The 11,339-nt window shown below is 50.5% G+C and overlaps 1 pseudogene; it reads right to left on the reverse strand.

Moving 5' to 3' along the window:
* Window positions 1-10,364: 10,364 nt before the first annotated feature.
* Window positions 10,365-10,822, reverse strand: LOC101565863 (annotated as a pseudogene).
* Between the last annotated feature and the right edge of the window lie 517 nt (window positions 10,823-11,339).

An 11,339-nucleotide genomic window follows, 5' to 3' on the forward strand; every position in this document is an offset into this window, starting at 1 on the left:
AAATATTTTACATCCTTTGCCCATATGGAGAGCTCTATCCACATACCTCTTCCCGTATATCTTTGTCACTGGTCTTCCAACTACACTCCTTCCAAGTTCCTGCCCATCCAGCCAGACCACTGGCTATGGCCCATCAGTCAGTATACACTAGCACATGTGGCCACTTGTCCTTCCAGGCAAAATGTTTCACAGCATTATGAATTTCAGTACTTAATACAACTGAACTTACATTTGAAATGTATTAAGATGGTCTGTGTATTACGCCATAATAAAGAAAATAGCTGGATCTGGGAATGGTATTGCACTGAAGTAATCCCAGCTACGAAGTGTTGGGTGAGGGTGGTTGAGGCAGGAAGATTATAAGTTAAAGACCAGTCTGGGCAACTTAACAAGGTTTTGTCTCAAAATTTAAAAAAAAAAAAGAAAGGAAAAGAAAAAGTGAGCTGGGGATGTGGCTCAGTGCTAGAGTGCTTTCCTAGTTAGTGTGTATCACCCCTGGGCTCCGTCTCCAGTACTGTCAGAAAAGGTTGGACAAAAAAGACTTGGGAACAACAGTGATTGTTGTACATTTGGAGTGTAATTAATACTACTCCACAAAAAAAAGAATACAGCCAAAATAACTGTTGGAACTTTGGAAATTAGGCTGTAAATGGTCATGGCTCTATCTCGCTCACTGGTGAAATCCAGGCCCTGCTGTGAGCTACCCTAGGGAGAAGCCCTGGGTCAGGGAGCTGACATCCTTGGCCTAACCGCCAACACATGCTGCCAGCACAGGTGGCTGAGTCAGGAGCTCCTGCCACTTGGGGGCAAGAAGTCTTTGCTTCCCTTTTCACAAAAAGGCCTTTTACTATCAAGCATTAAGGAACATTGTTCTATATTTTGGTTCATTTTCTGCTGCTATAATGGAATGTCTGACACCAGGCAATTTATATATTTTCGTAAAGAAATTTATTTTGGCACAAACTCTGAAAGGTTGGCTAGCTACCTCTGACAAAGGTCCCACTTTGCATAACATGGCAGAAAGAAGTGGTTTGGCAAGCAGGCAAGTGAGGAAGCAAAGTGGAGGCAGGGGACGAGGGGGAGGGCAGGAAGTGTGGTGGTCTAGCATCGCTTGACTAGACTGAGCAACACCTGGGGTAAGCACACCTGGGTGTGTGTGAGGCAATTCCAGAGATGACTGGCATGGGGGCAGCAAAGTTAGGGGAGCGGCCTGTGCTGAATGTAGGTGGTGCCACCCAACCCAACAGGACAGGGGCCAGGCGGAGCCAAAGCTGGAGCTGCCAGCACAGACTCTCCAGCTCCTCCCCCTGCTCCACCCCGTCCCATAATGTTTCTGCCTTGCCTCAGTTATAAAAGCAATGGAGCCAGCTGACTACGACTGCAACCGCAGAGGCCATGAGCCAAAATAATTTTTCCTCCTGTAGGTTGCCTTTCTCAGGCATGTCGTTACAGCAACAAGAAGCTAGGTAACACAGGAAAGAAGCACCGGCTTGCTTTATAACAACACACTCTTGTGGTAACCAACCCAGGCCTCGCAGAGAATTTGATCCCAGAGTGAAAATATCCATCCTCTTACTGGCCGCATCATTTCTGAAAGGCCCCAACATCTCTCAACGGTGTGGTATGGATGGCCAGGCCTCAATGTGAGTTCTGAAGGGGAGAAAGCATGTTTAAGCCATTATCTAGATGAGAGGAGACAAAATGATGCCCGTAGGCCAAAATCAACCTTTACATGGGTTTGTCTCCTTTTGCTGTTTTGTTTTAAAGTAGAATGAGCCACATAGTATTTAAATTACTAAACACTACCCCTGAATACTTGGGACCTTCACGTGCACGCTGAAAAGCTCGTGGGAAGGCAGCCGCCATCTGGCACCAGTGTACTGGACAAGGGGCTGCTCACAGCAGGAGGCCACTGCTCACCGTGTGCGGTTCTGAGCACTGACGGCAGCTGTGATGCATGCTGTGTGATCCTAAAGTGTGGTGAACATTAGTGTAAAATACATTAGTGTAAAATACTACAGTGAAAGCCACACTGCCGTTAGCCCCCCTCACTTTGTCCCACCATCCTTGCCACTCTCCCAGGCAGCTCTGGAATCCTGTGAATGTTTTCTGAGGCACCATCATGGCTGCCTTAACGTCCTGAATCGATTAAACAAGTTTGCCTTCAGTCTTGTCACTTTTCTGCTGGAACAAAATACCTGACACCCACGGCAGACAGGAGAGTTCCAGTCCTTGGTTGCCACACGGGAGAAGGGTCTGGCACAGAGGCAAGGACCTGGGAAGGCAGGTACGCCCTTGGGGGCTAGGCTGCAAGGGCCCCCTTCCACAAGCCTGCCTGTGAGCATATGCACTCTCGGGGACACCCCAGAGCCCCAACACTTCTTAGGACCACCTTACTTGAGAGAAGACCAAAAGGCACAAGGTACAGACCCAGGGAACAAGGTGGGAGAGCTCGCCCCGAAATGTCTCTGTGTGGCGGAGGTGGCCACGAGCATTCACCTCAGATGGAACAACTTTCAAGGGCACAAAACGGAAACCTCCAGGCCTTCCTCAGCTCAGGTTTAGAGCTGGCTCAGTGTTAGTTACCTTTCTGTTACCGAAGTGGAGACCTGATTTCCTCTGTCCCTTCTGCTCCCTTCTTTTCCTCAGTGCTAGACGTGGAGTCCAAGGCCTCACATGAGCTGGGCACGTGCTCTGCCACTGACCCACTCCCCAGCTCTCCGTCCTCCAGCCTGTTCCTCCATATTTACCTGCCGGCCCATACCCTTCCTTCCTTCCCCAGGGTCAGGTTTGCCGCATCCTCCCAAGGTCTGACTCATTTCTCTACCCTGGCTGTACACTGATCTCTCTGGATGAAAAAGCATCCTCTTAGCACTGGCCAGAGGGGCAGCTGCCAAAGCTCAGCCTCGAAACCCTCCTGCCTCTGCCTCCTGAGCAGCTGAGATCACAGGCACGCTATGCTCATACCTGGCCAACATTTTAACATCAGAAGATGTTTATCTGAAATCAGAATGTCCACCTCACTTTAAAAAAAGCACAGGACTGGCACTGCGATCCTGCTGCATGTGACCTACAGAATCCCAGGGGCTGAAGGACAGTGCACCCCTCAGACAAGGTTCCAGCCAAGCAGCAAAGGCTGGGGCTATTGGAACGCAGCCCTGTGCTGCCAGACAGAGGTTTCACGGGTGAGGACACTCTCTGCCATGTGCCAGTGGGGCCCCAGGTGGAGCTGTCTCCAGTCCTGCATAGGGAAGGCCCTTTGCCTGCCCCCTCCACAGACATAAGCAGTGAGGGCAGTGGCAAAAGGGGCCAGCAAGAGCCCAGAGTGGGCCACGCTGCTCAGTCATGTCCTCCATTATGCCTGGGTTCTGGGCTCCACCCCAAGTACGACAGCAGCCACTGCCCCCAGCTGGGTTTTGTAGCCAGGGTGGGAGCATGGGGACAGGAAAGCAAGGGCTGGGGGTGGGGCCAGAGAGTAAGGGCAGCAGTGGAGACTCAGGAGCAGCAGCCAGCCTCCATCACTGTCCGAGCCTGTTTGGGAGGGGCTGGAGGAAGAGTCTTCATCACAGGGATCCTGTGGGGTAGGGTTTCACCCAATGGGGCTGTGGCGTAGCTCAGCGGTAGAGTGTTTGCCTAGCATGCATAAGGCCCTGAGTGCAATCCCCAGTATCCCTGTACTGAGGGAGAGAGGGAGGCTTTGAGAGGAAAAGTTAAAGAAAAAGAAACCAGAGTGGCACAGGGGGCAGACCCACAACAGACAGACGGGCAGACAGACAGACAGACAGACAGACTTTGAGAAGTGTAAGAAGCCAGAGGCAGGCGGGTCAACACAGCCTGTTTCCTGGTCTCCTGCCCCTCGGCACTTGGCCTGTGGCAGGTGCCCTTCCTGTCTTCCCTGATGACAGGAGGCTCCCCATTGTCTTTATGACAAGCTCCCTGAGACACAGCAAGAACGTCCCTCCCTTCCCAAAGCTCCCCACCCACAGGCAGAAGAACTCCCCCGTCCCTGGGCACCTGGGAGCTTGCATGTTCCCACTGCCATCCAGTGGCATCTGCATGCAGGTGGAGAATTTGTAGGACCGGGTCCCCACCAGGTCCTGAGCTCTGGTGCTCAGGCGAGGCCTGGCCAGAGAGAGGCTGGTGCTGTTCAACTGAGGTATGTAGGGCAGAACCTGAGGGTCTTCCCTGAGTAGCCTGCCTGCCTTCTGGCCTTGTGCAAGCCACAGGCCCAGCCTCAACACACAGCCCTGTAGTGTCAGGGCCCTGTGCAGTGGGCCCAGGGGACGGGAGGGCCTGTCTGACCTCAGAGGGGTGTAGACAAGGACAAGCATGAAATCATGCTTGTTTATGATGCCTGCCGTTTCCTCCCTACTGGGTGACATGGCTCTGCTTTCCTGCTCAGCCAGCCTCTGACTTATTCCCTGGCACCACATGCCATCGCACTTGCCGCCCATTTCAGCAGGGTCGATGGGGTCAGAGCTGTTTGTCTGCAGTTTGGGACGTACATGGGCCTCAGTGGTAAGGAACCTCCCAGGAACTGTCTAGCTAGACATGGCCTCGGGGCCACGAGGCACCTCTGAGGTAGGTCACTCAGCCTCTCTGTGGGAACAGGCTTGAGCTCCCACCACACAGAGCTCTGGAAAGGTGTGACTGGAGAGACCGAGGAGCAGATGGCCAGCCTCGCTGTGGAGGGCCGAGCACCGACCCCATGCTGGACTTGCCAGTGTTTCTCTCCCTGCTAGTCCACAGTGGGGGTTGGCAGGAAGAGTGACTCCCCATGCAAACCTGGGATGACATGGCTTGGGGCCACACATGGCTCTTGGCAGAGCAGCTTAGACTGGGGAGGCTTCTGCCTAACTCCACCTGCCTGGTCCTCACAGCTCACAGGCCTCTAGAGAAGGGTCCACCAAGCCTGAGGAAAAGGGTCTTGAGTGCAAGCTGTCACGTGCCCTGAGGAGAGAGGAGAAGGCTGCACTCTTAGATGCAAGGAGCCACCGGCGTGCTGGTGAGTTGTCCATGCTCTCTACGGGGCAGCAGGCTGGCTTGCAAGGTGAGCACCAGGGTGGAACAAAGGGGCTTCATGCCTGCCTCCCTGAAGAAAGTGGGGGACCCACCAGTCCCCCAGGCCCAGACACTGGACACCGATGGACTGACAGCCTGTGAGGGCTGCGCTCCCCGAAGCCATTCACGGGATCCACGGTCAAAGAGGTCTTACTACTGCTCCTGGCCAAGAAAGCCCCTCTGTGCTGGGTGTGCACATGTGTACATACACACACACACGCATGAATGTGTGAGCTACAGTCCATTTGGGACAGCAAGGACCACTTTGTGGTCTTTGGCAAGGAGGCTGGCTCATGGGGCAGGACCTACATGTCCTCCCAGAGCAGCCCGCCTGCCTGCTGGCCTTGCGCAAGCAGCAGGCCTAACCTCAGAAACACACAGGCCCATGGCGTCAGGGCCTGCACAGTGGGCCCAGGGGATGGGAGGGCCTGTCTGACCTCACCCCTGCAGAGCAGGCTTTTTTGTCTACAAGGGTCAGAGACTCAAGTCGTGTTAAAAAACAAGAAACTCATTGTACTGATAGCATAAAGGGACCCAGCTCTTCTGTGGCTTTTGTTTTGGAGTGTTTTGTAGATGTACTTTGTGTATAGTAAGATGCACAAATATTTTTTTCTTTTTCACCATGCTGGGGACCAAAGCCACACAAATGGTAAGCGAGCACTCTAGTGTTATCCCCAGCCCAAAATGCGCAGGTGGCAGTTTGGGTCTATCCCACCCTTATAACCTCCTTCCAGATCAGTGGATGTCTCCATCACCTCAGAAGTGCTCCCTCAGGCCTCTAGCAGGCAAGCGTAGTCACATGCTCATGAAGACAAGTACTGTTCCGATTTCTCTTATACATCAGTTGTGACTCTTTGAACTTCATATGAGTGGAATCATACTGCGTAAACATTGCCGTACAAGTTCACGTGCACTTGTTATGCTTTGTGTCTAGATGTCCCTTCAAACCTCCTACAGTCATGGGGTGTGCAAGCTTCTAAAGCTTGACTGATCTGTAGTCCCATGCTGGGATTATTGGTGTGAATGCTACCTGCCCTGGGGCGGGTAGCTTACATACAATAAAAGAGAAAAAAGGCTTTCTCTCTGCTCTTCTTCCTTTTTTTATTTTTATTTTTTAGTCTTCTTGAGATAAAGTCTATGCAGTTCAGACTGGCCTTGAGCTCACTTTGTAGCTCAGGCTGGTCTCAAACTCACAACAGTCCTCCTGCCCCAGCCTCGCAAGTGCTGGAATTACAGGCATGAACCACCACACTGACTCGCTCCTTCTTGCTCTACTGCTTTTGCTGGTTTCCCTCCCTGCTGTGAACTGCTGCCCTCTGCCATGTGCAGCTCTGCCTTGGAGCCAGCTGAGTACGGACTGAATCCTCCATAAACTGTGAGCTAAATAAACCCTTCCTTCCTTAATTCTGGGCTTCAGGCATTTTATCCCAGCAGTGAGAGTTAAAGTGACCAAGACAGCACTGATGGTTTCCTCTCTCAGGTAAATGCCCAGTGCGACAGCCAGAACATGCAGTGGCATGAGAAATGGCAGAGCAATTTTCCAAGTTGTCTGTACTGTCTCACACTCGCCTAGCCTGCTGCAAGTTCCAAACACGCAGCACCCCCGTCAGCACTGGGTATGTCTTTTGTATTGACCAGGCAGGACATGCAGTGATTTGAATTCATGTTTTCCTGATGGTGAATGAGGTTTTCCCTCTTCAGCAGGGGTGAGTTTGTCATTTTCCTTTTGTTGAGTTATTTTTATTCTAGATACTAGGCCCTTGTCAGACACATGCGCCATGTTTCCTCTCTGTCTGTGGTCTGTCTTTTTACTTTCTTAATGGTGTTGGTAAGTAAAAGTTTTCAGTCTTGTTGAAATCACATTTATCTTTTTCTGTGATTATTAGTACTTTTTACTTTCAGATTTTGAAATCTTTGCTCTGAAATCATAAAGATATTTTCCTGTTGTAGTCGACAAATTTTATTAATTTGTGTTTTATATTCAAATCAATGATCCATTTCAAAATGCTTTCTTGGGCCGGCCAGATAGCTCAGCGGATTAAAGCGTCTGCTTAGGCAGATGCGGGGACTGGGGTTGGGTCCCTGGCATTATGGCCCCACCCCCAAGGCAACTGAGACTGGGTGTGGTGACGCACACCTGTAATCCCAGCACTTGGGAGACTAAAAATTGGAGGATTACTGAGTCTAATCTGTGTAGTGAGACCCTGTAGACCCTGTACTAAGTATGTTTCTTTAAAAAAAGCTTTCTTCTGTATAGTGTAAGAGGTCAAATTGCATCGTATTAAGTGAATTTCTAGTTGCTCTTGCTCCATTTACTAAATGTTCTTCCATGTTCAGTTACACAGGAAACTGTTGAAACACCAGTGACCACGCATGCATATGAGTCTATTTCTGAACTCCATTCTTTCCATTGGTCTATGTGTTTGTCCTTACCAACACTGCAGTGTCTTGGCTACTGTAACTTTGCAGTAACCTTGATAATCACAGAGTATAAATATTCCAAATTTATCCTTCTTCAAGTCTGTCTGGGCTCTGTATATGTCCATATGGGGCAGGAAAATAGCAAGGTAGGGATCAGACCAACCAACCTTATCTCAAAATGAAAAACTTTAAAAAGTTTGGTAGAGGGGCTGGCAAGATAGCTCAGTGGTCTCAAGCACCTGCCTAGGCAAGCCTAGGCAGACACAGGGGACCGCAGTTCGATCCCCAGCACCACATGCCCTACCCGCTCTATCCTCAGGGTGGGCTGAGCCGGCCAAATAAAACAAAAGAAAATAAAAAGTGTGGTAGAATGCCTCAGGGTTTGATCCCCAGGACTGCAAAACAAACAGAACTGGCTTGTTAATTTCTACTCAGAAAGTCTGCTGGACTTCTCACATGAATAACATTTAGCCTATAGAATGATTTAGGGAGAAATGATGTCTTTTTTTTTTTTTTTTTTTTTGAGAAATGATGTCTTAACAAAATGCTTTAACAATTCATAAACTTAATATGTTGCTCTATTGTTTAGATCTTTAATATCTTCAGAAATGTTTTACAATTTCTAGTGTAGAGATCTTGGGCATCTGTCATTAAGCGATTGTACGTGGCCATGAGTGGTGGTACATGGCAGTACTCACAGTTATTTGGGAGGCTGAAGTAAAATAGCTTGGACCCTTGAGTCTGAATCCAGCTGGGCAACAGTGAGACTCTGTCTTACCTTCCCCCTTTTAATGCTATTGCATGGAATACTTTTTGTAGCCTTTTGGTCGCTTTTTAAGACATCTCTCTTCTGCTATGCTTACTCTCAATTGTGGTATATATTTTCTTGATCCAAATTTTGAAAAAGAACCAATCAAGGGCAGACAACCCCCTAAGTTGGGGTGTTACCACACAACAGTCAGGTATAGTGCAGGCTCTGCACAGTGAACAAAGAATTGCCAAGTGCAGACGGGGCAGGAGGCAGTGTGCAGATACAGCTACCGGGGACCGTGGGGAGTGGCGCTCGGGGCAAGTTGGTGCCAGCAAACGCTAAGGCACAAACCGAAAAATGGTGCAGGGTGATGGGAAGGCAAAAACACTGCACATAGATCATAACGCAGAGAAACAACAACAGCCCCCAATAACCCTTTGAGAATGTAAAGGACAAGCACCTCAGTCCAGGTACCTGTCCCAAAACTCTAGTGGGATTGACAAGCTGACTGACAGGATGCCGTGCCATCTCGGGGCTCTAACATGCATGCTTGCCCCAGAATTCACTCTGATCTTAATTACATGCATGACTTGTAGTGTATATTTATGAACCCTTACCAAGGTGGGAGTAGGGTGAAGGTGCCTGAGGGGCAGAGTGGTGGATCTGACACTCCTAGAGCATCAGAGATCTCCTGGGATTGTGATATTTTATACCTCTCTTAGGGCAAAGGAAGGAGGAATGACAATAGGGTGCTGTTTAGAATTAAACAGGTGGGAGGGAATGAGCTCCACTGGCTCTAAATGTGCTGTGGGGACCCCTTCCAGAGAAGCAAACCCCAGACACGGCGCATTTCCATAGGAAAGAAAGTGTGCGGCAGCCACTGTGACCAACCTGCCCACAGCAGCTCTGGGCCCTGGAGCCTCATCTGCCTGAAATCTCAGAATGTGATGCCAGTTGAAATAGGAGTCTTTGCAACCAAAATCAAGAAAAGGATCTTGAAATGAGAGCACTCTGGGTTAGGGCAGTCTCCCAACTCAGTAATGGATGTACTGCGAATAGAGAAAGAAAGACACACAGAGAGGAAGGCCCTGTGATGATGGAGGCAGGAGGTGTCCACAAGCCAAGGAGTGACAAGCACTGCCCACAGCAGGCAGAGGCAAGGGGAGGGTGGGCGGTGAAAAGAAGCATCCCTTGCTGCAGACTCCCGGCCTCCAGAGCTGTGAGAATATGTGGTTTAAGCTACCTAGAAGTGGCAATACGTCGCGCGGCCGCCCAGAACTAATATAGCCATAGGCTAGGAAAACCCACGAAACACCCTGATAAGCACCTGAGAGAGCGACAGAACTGCATTTTGAGGGCGCAAGCAATGAGCAACCCTTTCTCGCGTATCACACTTCTCCGTGCTGCGGGGATGGCCTCTGCTGGCCTGGCGACAAACCCCTGAACTTTCAATTCCCGAAGGACAGAGTGCCAGGTCCTGAGTGCAGGGCTCTTCCTGTCCTGCAGGTTGGAAGGGAGGGCCGTCTGCGCCTGATGGGTGTGGGAGATGGACAAACGTTAATTCCTTCCCTGGCTGAGTGCTTCTGGGGTTCTCATGCCAACCCCGATAAAGAACTGTGGGCTGTGAATTGGTGGCACCTCTTCGGTTGGCTGCAGAAGCCCCCTGGCTTGGCCTCTGGTCTGGACAGCACCCGCAGACCTTGGGCCAGCATCCCCAGGCAGCCCTCCTCCAGAGGCCGTGGCACCAGGCTGAACGCGCTGTCCCCAGCATGTTTTCATTACAGTGGCTTCAAAATGAAAACATCTGGAGGCTTAATTTCCCCCAAACATTTCACTTGAATGATTTCCTTGTCCGTTTACTCTTTGCTGTCAACCTTTAAATCGTGTTCTTATTTCTCTTGTTCCTCGTCTCTCTGCCTCCTCCCCACACTTCCAATTCAAATTCTGGGGAGTGGGAGCTTCTATGAGACTACACTTCACCCTCCAAGAGCAAGATTTTTCTTCATGTGCTCAAATTTTGGTCTGAATCTTCCCGTTCAACTTTAGTTTTTTCATGTAGATTTGTATATTTTATTTTATTTTATTTTATGGGAAAAAAGTATAAATTTAGAATGAGCCAGCTGGACTCCGTTTAGATGATCCCAACTTTGCTGGCAGCGTCCAACGCATCATAATCGGGGGCCAGTCGAGCACACGCCTTCTTCTCTCCATCAGGCCTGAGTAGGGTCCTGACCTTGGCCACGTCCATGTCACAGAGCTTCTTCGCAGCTTGCGTGATCTGGTGCTTACTGGCGTGACGCCCGCAGTGAACACGAGTGTGGTGCTGTCCTCGATCTTCTTCATGGCTGACTCTGGTCAGGGACGTGATGGTGGCATAGGGGTCAGGCGTGTTTCTCCTGGGGGCGCTCTTCCCTGGCATTTGGGCTGCCTCTGGGGCCGCCAGGTCTTGGGACAGTGGAAGGCGGACGATCGTGCCTTCTTCTTGCGGCTGTGGGCGCCTTCCAGCACGGCCCCCTTGGCCTTCAGAGCTTTGGCTTTGGCTGCGGCTGTGGGAGGGGCAGGCGCTTTTTTCTTCACCTTCAGCCCCATCTTGGTAAAAAGGCCCAGGTTTGTACATTTTAAAAATACTATTGCTAGGATTTTATAGCTCCTATGAATGCATTTTAGGGGATTTTATTTCTACTTGTTTTAGAGAAGAATATTTTTAGAAAATATATTTCATAGCCGTAGTCACTGAGCCGCTGCCGCCGCCCACTCAGCTGCCTCCCCTTGAGCCCCCTGCTTCCCCGCGATCCGTCCCCCGCGCCCGCCTTCTCCCGCAGCCGCCTTCCGCAGGCCGTTTCCACTGGGGAAAAGGAACCGTATCGTATGTCCGCTATCCAGAACCTCCACTCTTTCGACCCCTTTGCTGATGCAAGTAAGGGTGATGACCTGCTTCCTGCCGGCACTGAGGATTATATCCATATAAGAATCCAGCAGAGAAACGGCAGGAAGACCCTCACCACCGTCCAGGGGATCGCTGATGATTAGATAAAAAGAAACTCGTGAAGGCGTTTAAGAAGAAACTTGCCTGCAATGGTACTGTCATCGAGCATCCAGAATATGG

The sequence above is a fragment of the Octodon degus genome, unplaced genomic scaffold (genome assembly GCF_000260255.1).
Source record: "Octodon degus isolate 3935 unplaced genomic scaffold, OctDeg1.0 scaffold00029, whole genome shotgun sequence".
NCBI classification, from domain to species: Eukaryota; Metazoa; Chordata; class Mammalia; order Rodentia; family Octodontidae; genus Octodon; species Octodon degus.